The following is a 16,418-nucleotide window of genomic DNA, read 5'->3' on the forward strand; positions in this document are numbered from 1 at the left end:
TGCACCAACACGACCCCGCAAGAACAATGTTTTTTTGAATTTCAATTCAAGCTCACGGACCCCTTGTTAAGAATCCCTGACACAGAGCAAATGTAGGAATGAAATCAGCAGCCACCATTTGCCAGCGGCTTGCAGTGGGCGGGTGCCTTGCAGCGTTAGGGTCTTTGGTCCTCATGCCAGTCTTCAAAGGGGCTCTTCCCATTTTTGTTTGCTGATGCGAAATGAGGCCCAGAGAGGTCACGTAACCCGCCCAAGGCTGCAAAGCAAGTAGCTGCTCAAGCAGGACTTGAGCCAAGGTCTGTGGGCTTCAGCGCCTGGGCTCTATTCTGTCTTCTCCAGGACACTCCTACTGGCCTGTGAATTACAACAGAGGCAGGCTGGGGGGCAGGGGCATGGGGAGGTGCTGGAAAGAGATGCAAATGTGGAGGCCAAGTGCAGCCTCCTAGAATCATGGCCAGCACCTACTGAGTGCCTACCACGTGCCAGGCCCTGTTCTGGGCACCTTGCATGGGAGCGGCCGTTTGATTTGCTTCTCGCAACCCTCCTGTGAGGTGCTTAACTCTCAATCACTCCATTTTACAGGCAAGGAATCGAGGCACACAGAATTTCCATTACATGCTCAGTGTTCCACAGCTGGTGAGCAGCAGAGCTGCGGATCAACCTGGTGTCTCAGAGCATCCCAAACCAGTGCTCCTACCGCCGTCCTAGCTGAGCCGATGGAACACGGCCGCTTGGCGGTGCTGGGCAGTTAGGTCAGATGCCACATGAGGAGGAACGATGTGACAGTGACGGCGCCCTGATCAGGAGGTGCGGGCTTTGGAAAGGTGTGTTCACTCGTCATTCCTTCTGCTGTCTTCTGAGCACCTGCTCTGCACCAGATGCCACCCCAGCCCAGGGTGACAGCAATGGGGAAGCCATCTAAGTCCCTGCCCTCACGGCCTCAGTGATGGGGACCCTGGCAACAAAGGAAGGAGCAGATGAGCAGTCTTGAGCAGCGATGTGCTCGCAGGAACCTGGAATGAGGCAGAGCAGGGGGTGAGGTGGGGGCGGGGCTCTGGCCTTGCCCTCAGGGAGCCCCATGTGAGCGTGGACCAGGTCTGTCCTCAGACTGGATTCGGAGCGTATGTGCCGTGAGGATGGGGCAGAGTGGAAGGACCTTCCCACATGTAACGATCAGTGACGTGTGCGTGTCTGCAGCTTACCAGCATCCAAGGAGGCCGGCACGGTTGGCAACCCCATTTTACAGATGACAAACTGAGGCCCAGACATAGAGGGACTCATCCGAGTCATGCATGGTGGAGCTGGGATTGGCACCAGGCCTGCTGGATTCTGAAGGTCTGACCATCCCCACTCCCACTTTACTGCTTCCTGGGTGAACCTTCCTGTTCCTCGATTTTCCCATCTGTGAAATGGACTCTTGGCACTAGACAAGGTGACCTTGAGGCTGGCCTTGGACCTTAGGGCTGTATGGAAGGGAAAAGGGGGTGCAGAGTTGCAGGCCTGGGGCTGCTGAGGAGGAGTCTGGCCACAGGATGGCACTGTCGGCCTGGGAATGGGGTGGCGGGGCGGGTGGGGGATGGAGTGGTGGACCCTGTGAGCAGAGCTAGTTCCTGTCACTTGGGTGCCTCAACAGCAGCAGCTGAAAGCCCTTTAACCCTTCCCGCTCCACGCACCAGCAGCCTGAGGGGGAGCAGTGGCCCAGCCCAGGGGCAGACCACAGGCCTGGGGCTTCTCAGAGAAGGCGTGCCTCACTCCACGTGGGCCCCTCTGTGCTAGGACAGGCTCGAAGATGCCCCTGCGATGGGCCCGGGGTGGGCGCAGTGCTGGGCTTCCTGGGCCCGTCCAGAGGCCTTGCTGGGCCAGGCAGTGGCAGCTCAGACTGACTGTGGAAGGGGTGTCCCTGTCATCTCTTGTTCCCATGGCCAAGTGGCAGGTCCTTCATGCCTAAGTCAGGATTTAAGGGTCTTTAAACTAAAAATAGCTGCAGCCCGGTGGGGGAGGGGGTATTAGAAACAGAAGCAAAGGTGCCTGAGGGACCCAAACAGGCATCGTGGGGAGAACACAGGATCTGCAGGACACAGACCTGGGGTACCTCCTGCTGGGTGACCTTGGGTGCCTGCACTCCTGGGTCTCAGTTTGCTCCCCTAGGAAATGGGAGAGTAATTCCTTCCTCAGTGGCGTGTTGAGACGCTGAAATGAGACGTGTGTGAGGTCCAGAGCACGGGGCGTGGGCCCCGTGGGTGCTCACGACGCAGCACCTGTGTATTCACTGTTGTGGCAGCGCCGCATCTGGGCCCAGGTGCCCGTGTCTCGGACCAGCAGGTCTCCATCGGAGCTTCAGCGAAGAGACAGTTTTTCCTCCCAAATTAAGAACTGTCCTTTCCTCCCTCAACAAAAAGCTACGAGCAGGTCAAAACGTGTCTGTTCCTCTTTCCCGGGCGGGGCTCGCGGTGCCTCCAGTAGCCCCTTTCTGTCTGTTGTGCTCTCCTTGTAAAGCGCAGTGAGGGGCTGGGGGCTGGGGGCTGCAGGGGGCTGGTCTAGAGGGTGGAGCGAGGGGTCCGGGGCAGGCAGGCCGGGAGGATGCACAGCACCCCGGGCTGGTGATGGGAGAAGAGCTGGGGGCTCCAGGAGAGAGCGAAGGGGAGGGGTGAGTCAGCGCAGGGCGGGGCTGTCCGGTCATTGCTGAGTTGCGGAGGGGCCAGCAAGCTGGCTGTCCACGGGGCTGGGCCCGGCGCCTGGTTTATGCCGGGGCCTGAGTTCAGAGACGCCAGGAAGGCTGGAGTCACTCTGGCTGACCCATCCCGGGCTTTGTGCTTCTGCTCTGCCTTCCCCAGCACAAACTCTGTTGCCCAAGAATCTTCTGGGGGGAACTTTAAAATGCAGAATCCTAGGCCCTCTGAATACTTGCATGCTTCCGGGACCCTGGAACCTGCATTTTAAGGAGGATCCAGGGGATTTTGAGTCCGGTCCTGGTGTGAGTTGTGGCTCTGCACTTGGGCATGGCGTGCCCTTGGCCACTCCCTTCTGAGTCTCATTTCACTGAGGGCACTGTGGCCTGAACTTGAAACTCCAGCAGCAGCAGTGGAGACCCCGTCTTTTCTAAGGTCCCCACACTGAGTGGTGGGACTGTGGCTAATTATTCCCAAGACTGAGCTCAACTCTACTTCCCAGGGGCTTGATGCGTCTGTTTGTTGAATGAACAAATGAAAGAATGAATGGTGTCTGGGGCCATGTGGGAAGCATCTGCTTCCTCTGTTTCCCACAGCTCTTCAGTGGTCGTCTTTGTAAACAGCTGGTAAGGAGTGCTAGCTAACGTGTATACTTAGGTAGCTTACTATGAGTGTTGTCCTACCAGTGCCAGCCTCATGTATTCCTCAGCTTTGGGTGGTAGGATGGCCCCCATTTTAAGGGAGGGAAAGGGAGACTCAGAGCAGAAGGGGTTTGCTTGGCAGCGGAGGAGCTGGGACTGGAACCAGCCCTCTGGCTCCCCCTGGCCCCTGAATCTTCCTTCCTCCAGGAGAGCCCCTTTGTTGCCCCAGGCGCTCTGGGTCCGCCCGTGCTGCCCCCACCACTGGCCTTCCTCCAGCGTGACCACGTCCCCTCTGAAGAGTGGGCTGGAGCAGACCTGCAGCCTTCCCTCCTGCCCGGAGGCTTCTCTGCCTGCCACCTTCCCCCCCTCACCATGGTTGGGGGGTGGGGGCTGCTTGGGCACGTGACCACAATTTGAGCAGGGCTTTTCCCTCTTCTTGGTATCAGTTTTCCCTTGCTGTTTCCCACCTTCATTCCTGGCAGGAGCCCTTGGCCTGTGGAGCAAGTGGCTCCCTGCCTCTCTCCTGTGGGGGGCGCGGAGCAGGGGAATTCTGCCCCGGAGGCCTGGGGCTGCCTCCAGGAGCCAAGGCTGTTGAGCTGTGCATGTGGCATCACCCCAATATGCGTCCTGTCGGCCGAGGCCGGTGGGGCCACGAGGGTCTGTTGACCCCCTCACAGGGTCCCTCCGGCTGCTATGGTGTTTCCTGGGAGCACCAGGCAAGGGTGGGACCTTCCCAGGAGAGAGAACTGTCCCTGCCCTGGCCGGGGCAGGGCTGGGAGAGGCCAGGCCACACCCACCTGCCACCCCCTGCCACCTCTTCCGGGCCTCCCCGACAGCAGGCTCCGAGCCTCCTGGGAGGGGGTTGTGCTTGCTGGGGGTGAGGAGGGGTCTACAGGTGGTGTAGGGAAAATCATTTTATATTTTATCAGTTGTGCCCTTATTTTAATGGGTGTCAGAAAAGAAAATCTCATGAAATTAGTACCCTGAACCCTCGATTTATTGCTTAGAGTGACACGAATAGCAAAAAGTGACCCCATTTCAAGTTAGATGAAAGAGAGCAGTTGAGTCAATACTGAGGTGTGGGGTGGAGAGGGAAGGGAGCGCCGGGGTCTGGAGGGGCCAGGTGCTCCGAGGTCCAGCCTGGCTCTGCCTGCCACTTCACCTGGTGAGCCTCCGCTTCTGTGAGTGTGTGGTGTGGGGTGAGAGGAGATGAGGGCTGCGGAGGGCTGGCCGGGAGCTCGGGGAGGGTCAGAGGGTCAGTGCCCACGATGGCAGTGGGTGGGGATGCCACCGTCACCTAATGGTGCCTGAGGACTTCCAGCAGGAGGGCGTCCTGGGCTGCAACCTCATCAGCACATGTGCAAGTGACTGAAGCCCCAGAGGGCGGGGCCCTGGGGGCTGGGTCGAGAGGGCTGAGTGGGCAGAGGGCCTGGGATGGGGAGGCTGGGGAGTGGCCAGGGGTCAGAGGAGACAGCGCGTGGAGAGGGGGAGAGCCCCAGGTTGGCGTGGCCTGGGAGTGGGCAGTGCCGGGGATGGCAGTGGCAGGGGAGGCTGGGGGGAGAAGCCCGAGTAGATGGCGGCTTGGGAGGTTTGGCCGTGAGGGGAAAGAGAGGGTGGTAGCTCCAGAGCACAAGTGCAGCTTGTTATAAGGTGAGAGAGAGTTGGATATGGTTAAGGTCCTGAAAGGAAGGGGAGAGAGAGAGGGAGGGAGAGAGAATCTCTCCATCTATGGATAGCTAGCTAGCTGATAGGTGATAGAGATGATAGATGGGTAGAGAGAGAGAGGTAGGTAGGTAGATGGTAGGTGGGTAGGTAGTTAGACGATAGGTAGGTAGGTAGATGGCAGGTAGGTAGGGAGGTAGATGGATGATAGGTAGGTAGGTATGCAGGCAGCTAGATAGATGGTAGGTAGGTAGATGGTTGGTAGGTAGGTAGGCAGGTAGGCAGGCAGGTTGGTAGGTGGTAGGTAGGTAGTTAGATGATAGGTAGGTAGGTAGATGGTAGGTAGGTAGTTAGATGATAGGTAGGTAGGTGGTAGGTAGGTAGTTAGATGATAGGTAGATAGGTAGGTGGTAGGTAGGTAGTTAGATGATAGGTAGGTAGGTAGATGGTAGGTAGGTAGGTAGATGGAAGGTAGGCAGGTAGGCAGGTAGGTAGGTAGTTAGATGATAGGTAGGTAGGTAGATGGTAGGTAGGTAGGTAGATGGAAGGTAGGCAGGTAGGCAGGCAGGTAGGTAGATGGTAGGTAGGTGGAGGTCCCTGAGCAGCGGGGCAGGGGCACAAGGGGTGTTGGTCAGAGCAGGTCTGGCCTCAGGCAGCAGGAGGGGCAGAGACTCCACCTTCAGGAGGAAGATGGGGAGGGCCTGTGGATGCCGGGGGGCTTGGAGGTTTGGAGATCTAGTGGCAGGAAATCTGGCCATCTCCTATTTCTAAGCTTGAGTTTTCTCTGGGCAGGGGGAAGTGTCACCTGCTGAGAAAGACAGCATCAGGAGGGGAGCACTGAGAAGGGACGGCGGGGCTGAAACAGTCCCTGGGGGGCCTGCAGAAGCAGAGCAGGCCAGCCTGCGGAGGGCCCCTGGGTGCGGTGCCTCTAGGACACCCTTGGGCGGCGGCAGGGCATACATTTGTGTGCTGGCTCTGGGTGAACTGACCCTGCACTGTTGTCCAGCCCCGCCCCCACCTGTTCTTGAACCCTAGCCACCCCACCCCAGGGTGTGTGTGTGCCAGGAGGCCAGCAGGGAGAAGACAGCCACGAAGTGCTGGGCCCAGGAGATGGGCCGCCTCTGAGCTGGGCCCCACTTGCGTTTCCCCCCAACTCCCCTATTAGCACTGCTAGGGGCACTTTCTAATATGAGGGCTGGGTCTCATGCTTCGGCTCAAGAGCCTTCAGCCGGATCAAGTCCGACCTCCTCAGCCTGGAATTCAAGGCTTCTCATGCCTGGCCCTGCTCCCTTCCGGCAGCTCCCTCCTCCCCTCCCCTGACACACTGCCCTGGCAGGCTGACCACCTGCTGGGCCTCAAATAAGCCAGGCTCCTCTGGCCTTCTTTTGCAGGTGCTGTGGCTCCTGCCTGGACCGTCCTTCCCCCTCTGCTGAGGTTGGAGGCCACCTTGGCCACCTCCTCCCAGCAGTCCTCCCTGATTCCCCAGGGAGAGTGGGCTCCCTCCCAGCACTCCCACAGGCTCCATCCAGATGTCCATTCTGTCCTTCTGCCTGAGGCCACTCTCACTGGCCTGGAAAAGCCTTCAGGTGGCAGAGATGCTGTCCTGTTCCTCAGGGGTCCCCCTCCAGCACCCAGCACTGACCAGTTCTAGGTTCTCGCTGAGTTGGTCAGCGTAAATGACTGAATGGATGGATGGGCGGGTGCACAAAGCAGCCAGCAGCCAGGGGCTGAGCACTCCCCAGGAAGGAAGGCACCAACACAGTGTACTCAGGCCCCCGCCTGCCCTCAGAGTCTGCCTCAGTTCAGATTCCCAGGTGGCCTGCTGGGAGTGGGGCACCCAGGTCTCATGTAGGGTCATTACCCCATTTTACAGATGAGGAAACAGGAGCTTGACGAGATGACATGACAGGCCCCGGGCCACGGTCTGGGCCTCAGTTTCCCTGCTCTCACCTCATGCTCCATGCCTGATGGACCGTTGGTCTCAAGCCTGTGCTGATTGAGGCACCAGGAAAACGTGGGCTTTGCAGCTGGACAGGCCTGGGTGGGGAACCTGCCTCTGCCTCAGCTCATCTGGCGACTTGGGCACGTCATTCTTGGACCCTCTGTTTTCTCCTCTGAAAAATGGGACATTAGCCAGGCTTCCAGGGCTGCGGAGAGGATTACGTAAGACAGAGGTGTGGCGGGCCCAGCCAGGCCTGGCCCAGCAGGGCTGGAAACGCGCCTCCTTGCTTTCCCCCTCCTCCCCCCTCTCCCCTTCGCAGGCTCTGAGGCCTGAGACCCCTAGGCCCTCTGCAGGGAGCGCCTCTGGACCCTCCGGCTGGGCGGTCACTCCAGCAGCCGCCTGCTAGAGTGGTGGGCGAGGGACTTGCTTCTGTCCCTGGCTGGCAGGGGAGGCCCGGGCAGCAGCTGCCGGGGCCACGGGAGGCAGATGGAGGGTGCCCTCGGCCTCTCACGGCACGTCCAGGCCCCGGCTCTGCGGCTCTGGAGGGTGGGAGCTGCCGGTCACCCTCGTCTCTCCTCCCCAGTGGAGGCCGCAGTCCTGGACTTGTGCTTCCCTAGGCAGGGTGGGGGATGTGTGGGCCGGGTGGGTGAGCAGATGGGGTGCCCTGAGGGGCTGCTAGGTGGGGGATGAGGGTCTGTCTGTACCCAGGATGGGGGGTGGGTGGGCATCTGCCTGGCCGTGTGGGGCCATGGACAGCAGCCTCCGAACCATACACTTCAGCCTGGAGGGTCTGTTTAGTGACTCAGGCTTCAGAAAGTCCCTCCCTTGATCCTCCCACAGTGAGTAATGTTGTCATCAGCACCCGGTTGGTTCCTGGGGTGGCACTCGATGTCTGGATTCAGCAGGGAGCAGAGGTAGCTGAGAAGGGCCCAGACCCCAAGCAGTTCCCACCAGGATGCCCGAGACCCCACCTACCGTGGGGCCAGCTGTGGCTTCCTATTACATAGCAGTATGTTGGAGGGTACAGGAAGCCCTGGGTTAGCCCCTGGTGATTCAGCAGTGCACAAGACAGAGGAGGCCCCTGTCCTCACAGCCAGTGAGACGGACATTAAAGAGGTGGGTGCAGGAGGCCGAGCCAGGGCGCAGGCTGGAAACGGCTGGAAATGCCTGAGCGGAGAGCCTGGGCTGCTCAGCCTGAGAAGCCCCTGTCCCCTCCCCCGGGTGCCAGGTGGGGGGATAGCTCAGGGGAGGCTCCTGAGGCACAGAGAGGGGACCAGCTTGTCCCAGGTCCCCTGCCAGGCCTGCTGGCTCTGGATGACCTGCTGCGTCTCCATGCAGGCTGCTCCTGCCCCCAGCCTTCCTGCTCAGGGGCCACTGGGCGGGCAGGGGGGGGTAGGGGGGGCACAGGGGGCCGCGCTGTGAGCGTCCTGGGGCCTGGCTGTGCCTCCAGCCCCCTCCTGAATCCCAGCCCCCTCCCTGCCCTTCTCACGTTTCTGCCCTGCCCAGGAATCAAATTCCTTTCCAGAGAAAGCTGAACTGACCCTTCGGGAGAGCCAGCTCCTCAGAGCCCACTGAGAGAGCAGCAGATTAAACAATGAAATATAGGAAAAGGCCTCCACGGCAGAAGAGGTCAAGTGAAATGCAAAAAATAAATAGAACTGAAATGAAAGTGGAGCTCCTGGCTTCCTGCTCCCTGGGCTGTTTATTCTGAGTGTGACAAACCAGAAAAATCCCCCTTGGCCTCCGAATTCTGTGTCCCAGGGTCCTCATACTTAATTCTGCAGGAAAGTCCCCAAAGTACTTGGCTGGGGCCACATCTGCCCAGGGTTTTTTCTGACAAGTTTGGCCACTGGGAGCTTCAAGGCGCATTTAACCCCCTCAGTGGTGGGGGTGGGTGCTGGGTCCCCCAAGGTGGCCACACTGGCAAGGAGCTCGCAGACAGCCACCCTGAGTCAGGGGGTGGGGGGTGAGGGGCAGGAGGAGAAAGGGGGGGCCAAGCCCCGTTTCTCCAGGCTGGACTGGGGTGTCCCCAGGGAAGGGGAGGGTGTGGGCATCCAAGAGAAGTTGGTGCCAAGGACCAAGGCCTTTATGGAAGGGTCCGTTTCTGTCAGGCTAACCAGGCCAGGAGAGCAGTGGTGGGAGTGGGTGGGGGTGCTTCTGGAATGTCTGGTCAACTCTGAGGGCCCTGGGTGCTTGGAGGTGAGGCTGGGGTGGCCAGGTGAGGAAGGGGAGAGAGGAGGAGACGGGGAGAATGGGCTTGGGAACTTCCAGGGACCCTACTCTTTAATGCTAGGAGGTCCCTGGAGATACACGGCTGAGTAATTTCTTCTAAAGGATACTGAAATGTAACAAGTCCAGAGTCTTTGAGCCTTCACTTTCCTCAGACAGCGCGAGCATTTCTCCATCTTTCATTCCCATTCAAGGCACCTGAGAGGGGCAGATCTTGGAATCAGCACTTTTCACAGACTCAAATGTGCCTTCACAGAGTCTTTGATTCACAGGATCTGAACTTCTTGTGTTTTCAAGGAATCCTAGAATTATAGGATCACAGATGCGTTCATGGACTCAAAGACCTAAGGAATCTCAGAATTTAGGAGTTCTGTAAGACTTGGAACAAAATAGAGTCATTCAGAGAAACAAAGAGTCCACATAGAAATCTCAGAACCAGGAACTCGGCACAGGAAGGGATCTCAGTCCCACTCCCTCCTGTGGGGCAGGAAGTCCTCTTTTCACTGTCCTGTAATAACTTGAATCCTTCTAGGGCTGGGGAGGTCACCACTCGACAGGGCAACTCGTTCCACGGCAGGGCAGCGTCGGTTCTTGAGGAGCCCACGTCTGTCCTCCCGTGAGCGATACCCTCCTCTCTCTGTTGCCCCGCTCCCTTCAAGAGCTGAATGTGAAATCACCAAGACAGAGACTAAACTATCTCCTGGCCAAAACAGTGACTCGGGGGCACGGGCGATGGAAGGTTAGGTGATGACATCCCCTGGAATGACACCCCTCCCCTTCTTTGCTGCCCAGCCTTTGTGCTGCCCTCGCAGCCCTGCAGGGGCAGAACATTGAGCAACCTCAATTCCACTGGAAATGGTCATCAAAAAAGAAAAATCTGCTCCAGCCAAATTCCAGCCAACAACAAGATGCTCTATTTGATGGTGAAATCCAGCAACATTCTGACCAAGGAGCTGGATTTTATTAGGTTTGTTTGGATGTTAACTGGGGTGGGGTGATGAGCCTCGGGGCACGGCCCCAGTCCAAGGCAGAGCTGGTTGGGGAGGGTGTGGGGCCGTGGGAGCTGCTCCTGTGGCCAGACTCCCATGCTGGAGCCCCAGCTCTGCTTCCCACTAGCTGTGAGACCCTGGGCAAGTGCCTAACCTCTCTATGCCCCTGCTTCCTCTCCTATAAGGGCAGGGCAGTGGGGAGCTGTGCGGTACCATCTCTAGCTTTGTTCACCCAGGCAGGCTGCATCCTTGCCTCTTAGAGTCACACTGTCACTGGTTCCGTGCATTCATTCTCTCTTGCTCTCACTCCTTCTCTCCAGTCATTCAGGCATCATCCAGTTCCATAATTTGTTCGTGCATCCAGCTTCTCTCCAGCTTGGGGACTGACAGTCCTGGCCCCAGTGTGACTGACCTTGGCTGGCAGAAACCATGGATCCTTCCCCTATCACTGAAAGATGCTGGGAATGGTTAGGATCTAGGGTGTGACTTCACTAGAGTCTCTAGTGACCCCAGGAGCCCCAGATGCCCACCCGCTCTGCCTGGGTCATTCAGGGCCCATCGATGGGTGGATGCGGGGGCCGGCTCAGAGCAGCCCATCTGGAAGGGAGTCCGTGGTCTCCCGGGGGTGTCCCTGTGTCCTGGGCCAGACCACCGGCCCTCGCCCGGCTGGGGCAGCCCTTTGACCTCTGGAGAGGGCTGTCTGGGCTTCTGGGAGCCCCAGGCTGAGAGAGGGTTCTGCCTCTGGAATTGTTTGCAGAGAACAGAGGGCCCCATCCATCCTGTTCCTCTAGGCCGTGGCTTTACAGCGCTGAGCTGTGGGGTAAGGACACCAAGCAGCTAGGACTGTTCACTCCCGAAAACGAGGGGGGCCTCTCCCCTTGAGCATCGAACTTGCGACCAGGCAGAGTTGGTGGTGGGGCCTGGTGCCTCTTCTGCGGCCTGGGGAGGAGCAGGGTTGGATCATGTCCCAAATATCATGCCTGTTACTATGGTCCAAGAGCGGCCCACAGCTAAGTGCCCCCTGGGGTGGCTGGCACTAATTAAAGATTTCATTGCTTATACTTGAGGCCTCTGGAGCCATGGCATGCAAATATATGCAAATGACAGCCCCAGAGGAGTGGGTTAAACCGGAAGCCTGGAGGGCCTCAGCCTGGCCTGGGCTGACTTCTCTGGTCATCTTTTCATTTGTAATCTCCCACGTTCTTTGGGACCAGGAATGAGAAGACTTGAGCAGAGGCATCAAAGCCAGCGAGATGTGGGTTCAAATCTCTTCTCCAGCTCTTACTAGGCCCTTCACATCTCAGGACCTGTGTGTCCCCACCTGGGCAATGGGGATAATAATACTCTTCACTGCCCAGAATGGGCCCCAGGAAGCAGATGCTCAACAAACAGAACTCATGTTATTCTGCTATAGCAAGAGGGTCTGGCTTGGAGCTTCTAAACAACCCACTTCAGAAGCAGTGGGGAGAAAAGTGCCGTCCCTCCCGGCTTTGCAGCCCTGGAAGAGCATGCACTTGTTGATAAAACTATAATTTCAGTTAACGACTGGCAACTGCTTATTAGCTGAGATCTCACCTTCTTTTCTGGTGGGATATTTTATGTGCAACCTTTGCAGAAACACAACCATTTATCTTTAGGTGAGCAGGGCTTAAAAAAAGGATTGGAATTTGAAAATACTGAAAGATATATTCTATGTAATGGATGCAAACACCTGTCAAAACTCTGACAATTATGTCAGGGGAGGCGGGCTGAGGTGGGCTTGGGAAGGGTGGGGGAAGAGGAGGAGATGCACGGGAAGGGCAGTCAGAGGCCGATCAGATAAAGGGTTTATTCCAAAGCTCCTTAGAGCTTTTGGCTCTAGACTGGATGCAATTTATAGAGTCTGCCCACCCTTTTGGGGGCCTTGTGCATACTTCATCCCATCAAGCCTCACACTGTGCCCCAGGCAGGCTTTGCTGCCCCACTTTTCTGGTGGGGACTCTGAACCTCTCAGAGATGACTTGACTTGTCCCAGATCTCTGGCTTGTTAAGTGGCAGGAGAGGGATTTGAACCCAGGGTCTGGCTGATCCAGAGTCCCTGCACTTGCCCTGGTCCAAGGAGGAGGAACATGGGGTTTTATATGTCCAGGGGAGCTGGGGCTACAGACATCAGGGGTGAGATTTCCCACTGACCCAAACTGGGGCCAAGTCCACATTCAACAATTTCTGTGGCGCACAGGGCCGGGCTCTTTGGGGGGAGGCGGAGGAGGCAGCTCCTGGTTGCCTGGGAATGTGCATCTCACTGGGGGCCAAACCCCAAGCAGACAGGTGGGCAGAGAGGCTCCAAGACTGGGGGAGCCATGGGCTTCCCTGCAGAGGCTGCGGGGGAGCAGAGGGTGGGCCCGGCAGGAAGGATGGGGCAGGGCGCGGGCGGGGGACTGATGGGAGGAAAGGCGAGGGGGCTCGACTGCCGGGGGCGCTGATTCAGGGCCCATCGTGGGCACTGCCGGGTGCTCTTCTAGGTCCTGGGGACGCAGAGAGGACTCGGGAATGAGTCTTGCTAGAGGGGCTCGCAGTGCAGTTGGGAGGAGAGCCTGGGAAAGGATGATTCCAAAGGGTAGAGAGGTCGGTGCCCACTACTTCTTGGCTGTGTGGCCTCAGGCAAGTGACATCATGTCTCTGAGCCTCAGTCTCCCCACTTGTACAGCAGACATAATAACAATCTACCTCACCGAGTGGTGGTGAAGATTAGATGAGAGAATGCATGTAACGGGCCGAGGACAGAGCCCGGCTCAGGCTGCCTGCTCCGAGCATGTTCTCTGCTCGCTGCTCTGGGGGCAGAGTTGAGGGAGCGATTAGTTCCGCCTGGGAAAGGCTTCAGCAAAGAGTTGAAATCTAGGCTTTGAAGGAAGCATAGGAGTTCATCAGGAGGTGAAGGAGGAAAAGAGAGAAGGAGAGGATATGATAGGAGCAAAGCCCTGGCAGGACGAGACGGGGTTAGGTTGGGGTCTTTGCGTGGAGTCTCCCATAAGTGAGTGAGGGGGGAAAGCTGGCGTGTTCGGGGGCCCGAGGGCTCGAGGCGGCAGGTCCTTGAGCAGTGAGGCCTGTGGTGGGAGGATAGCTTTTCTGCCCGGTGACTGCTGACGTCACGCAAGGGGAGGAGCAGGGGGAGGAGTCTCTGCTTGTGATTCCTGAGAAAGGATCAGGAATCCCAGCCCCACAGGGCCCTGGGAAGGCCGGCTTGTGAGGGCCCAGCACACAGTAGGGCCCACTGGATGTGTGCTTTCTTGTCCAAGATCCTCACTCCCAGATGGGGAAACTGAGGCCCCCAATAGGACAAGTGACTCCCACGGGGACATGGCAGGCCTTGCCCTGGGACCTGAGGGCCTCTGCCTTGGGGAGGGGGCAGGGAGGGGGCAGGGAGGGGGCAGGAGGAAGAGCGTTGGGGGGGCATGGTCTGGGGCCTCTGCATGTCTGTCAAGCTGGCAGTGAGTTTAAGGTGCTTCCTCTCCAGGTGGAGAAGACAGTGGCTCAGGGGAGTCGCTTTTCTCTGGCTGGTTGTCAGAAGCCCAGGGGGGCGGGTGGAAGAGGGTGGGAGGGGCTGGGTCAGCTCTGCAGGGTAGCAGGGTGCAGGGGCTGCTTCTCCAGGGTGAGTCCAGCACCCCTGGGCGCCCAGGGCGAGGCCAGGCAGGTGCTAAAGGCTCAGCGCTTCTCTGCTCCTGGCGGCCTCAGCACCTGCGGGTATTAATTAACCCTTCCGTCCTCAAAACCACCCTAGAGGGAGATGCGTTATTATCATCCCCGTTTAATGACTCACCCCTGCTCGCCCTCAGCCCCCAGTGCAGGCAGCCCCTCCTGGGGGAGCCCCCTGACGCCCCAGGCTGGGTAAGAGCCCCTCTGGCTCCCCAGCCCCTGTGCTCCCCCATCCAGACCCCACAGCGGCTTGGCCTGGCCTGTCCGCCCCTGCCCTGGGGCCCTGGAGGGCTCCCACCCGGGGTTGGCAGGGGCCTGGCACAGGGCAAGCCTCCGTCAGGGCCCTGCAGGGACTGGCTCTGCGCCCGGCTCTGCCGCTCACTAGCTGTGGGGTCTTGGACAAGTCACCTCACTGTTCTGAGCCTCAGTTTCCACATGTGCAAGGGGTGTGATGGGCACAGAAAAGCCCTGCCCTCCCTTCCCTCTCTGTTCTCTCCCATCTCACCTCCTGGATGGGCCGCCACCCGCTCTCCTGCAGGGCTCCCCCTCCCTTCTGCCTCCCTCCTGATGACTCTTAATTAAAAACTTCCTCCAGGACTCACAGTTTGTGAAGTTCCCTGCTTAATTAGCGGGTCTGCGCGGTGAAGGCAGCATCCCCCGCCCTGGCGGTGTGTGAAACTCCTGACACCTGGCTTCTCCCTGACAATGTCTCTTTCTTTTTCTGCCCTTCAGGCTCTTTGTCTCCCTGAATGGGAGGCTGCTTTACTGTGCTTCATAGTTGGAAGCCAGGGAGCCAACGACAGTACGCTCTGTAGACATTCCCGGAGGAGGGAAGGGGAAAGGACAGAACGCAGCGGGAGCCCAGGAATGTCAGAGCCAAATCCAGATCCACTCATTAGCTAATTAATTCATGTAACAAACATTTATCAAGGTCCAATTGTGTGCCCTAACTTCAACTCCCAAACTTGGCAGGATCCCACGATACCTGAGGCCCTGAATGAACGCCTTCCGGCCACGGGCTGGCCTCTACCTGGTTGACCCCGTCCTCGCAGTAGTTGGGGAGGCAGGTCCCGAGACCCGTGCTTACTGGAGAGGACGCAGGAGCTCTGAGAGCTGAGCAGCTCGAAGACACCCAGCTAGGGAGGGGCTGAGGGGGCCTGCACTTGGGCCACTCCAAGTCCGGGGATCTTTCCAAGAGGCCGGAGATGAGGTCATCTGCTAGCAAAGGGGCGAATCAGGCAGGAGGGCTGGGGCTTGGGAGCGGGGTCTTCAAGTAAGGTCCTGGTGCTGAGATTTATAGGAGCAAGGGAGGGGCACTCCCACTCCGCTTGCCCCAAGTGTAGACAGTCACCAAGGCCTCAGAAACGTCCCTTGAACTCTGGGGTTTGGGCCTGGGTCCTCCTGCTTAGCAGGAGTGGCTTTGGACACGTTCCTTGACCTCTCTGTGCTCCAATTTCCTCACTGGAGATGCCCAAACTGATCACCTTTGGAGGTTGGGAAGTTCTGAGGAGCAGGTCTGAAAGGCCCAGCACACAGTGGGTGCTCCCAGCACACAGTAGGTGCTCAGCGACTGCTAATGAATGAGTCAGTCCTCTCCTCTTCCCCTTCCCCATCCCGTGGTCGCTGAGTCCCACCCATGTTGCCAACTCCTGCCTTGTGACGGGATCTGTCTCCTCTCCAGCCCTGGCTGTGGGCCAGGTGCAGGCCACCACCCTCTCCACCGATGACTGTGACAGCTTCTCCCTTGCCTCTGTCTCTCTCACCAATGCATCCCTACTGAGGGCTCGCCCTAAAGGCAAATCCAGTCGTGGCCTCTGCTACGAGGAAAGAGCTGCAACAGGAGACCACAGGACAAACACCCCGATAAATGAAAATTAAACCTTGCATGGCTCTCAGCTGCCTTCGGGTTAATGCCCAGCTCTCAGGCACGGCATTCGATGCCTCCCTGAGTTAACTCCTCCAGCCTCATTTCCTGCTGCTTCCCCCTGGTTTCCTCCACTCTGGCCACCTAGGACCCTTCCTCCTCACCACCAGGTTTGGATGGGCCCATCTCAAAGGAGGCAGAGCGGTGGAGGGTGAGCAGGGTCAGAAAATCAAGTGAATTGGGAAAAATCGGGGAAAAGCCCCCCCTCCCTCTGAGGCCTGGGGCCCCCTGTCATCCTAGCAGAGGGGGCCAGGCTGGCTCCAGCTCCTGTCGTGGGGTCTCCCCAGTCCTGCCTCAAGGACCACCCTCTTGTATCTGAGCTTAGTAGCCCCTCTTTCCTTGGGAATCGTGCTCTGCCTGGCGGGGGATCTGCTACTCCACGGCTGCCCTCCCAGCGTGTCCCATGCTAAAGCACCCAAAAAAGAAACCCACACCCTGGAATCATTCCTATTTTCCAGAAAGCAGGGAAATGTTAATTATGGCCAGAGCCTTCCTTGCCATCTCTGCAAACCTCCATCTCTGAGCTCTGTGATAAAGGAATTAGGTCTCAATTAGAGGAAGGCAACACCGTGCTGAGAGCATGTTTCCCTGTTCTCAGAGATGGCAAGCTGCAAGGGAGAATGAGGGAGAAAAAAGAGAAAGGAGGAAAAGTAACATAAAAGACAGAAAACAGGTGCTTGGAGTTTGTCC

This window comes from Dasypus novemcinctus, chromosome 9 (assembly GCF_030445035.2).
Source record: "Dasypus novemcinctus isolate mDasNov1 chromosome 9, mDasNov1.1.hap2, whole genome shotgun sequence".
In the NCBI taxonomy this organism is placed as follows: domain Eukaryota; kingdom Metazoa; phylum Chordata; class Mammalia; order Cingulata; family Dasypodidae; genus Dasypus; species Dasypus novemcinctus.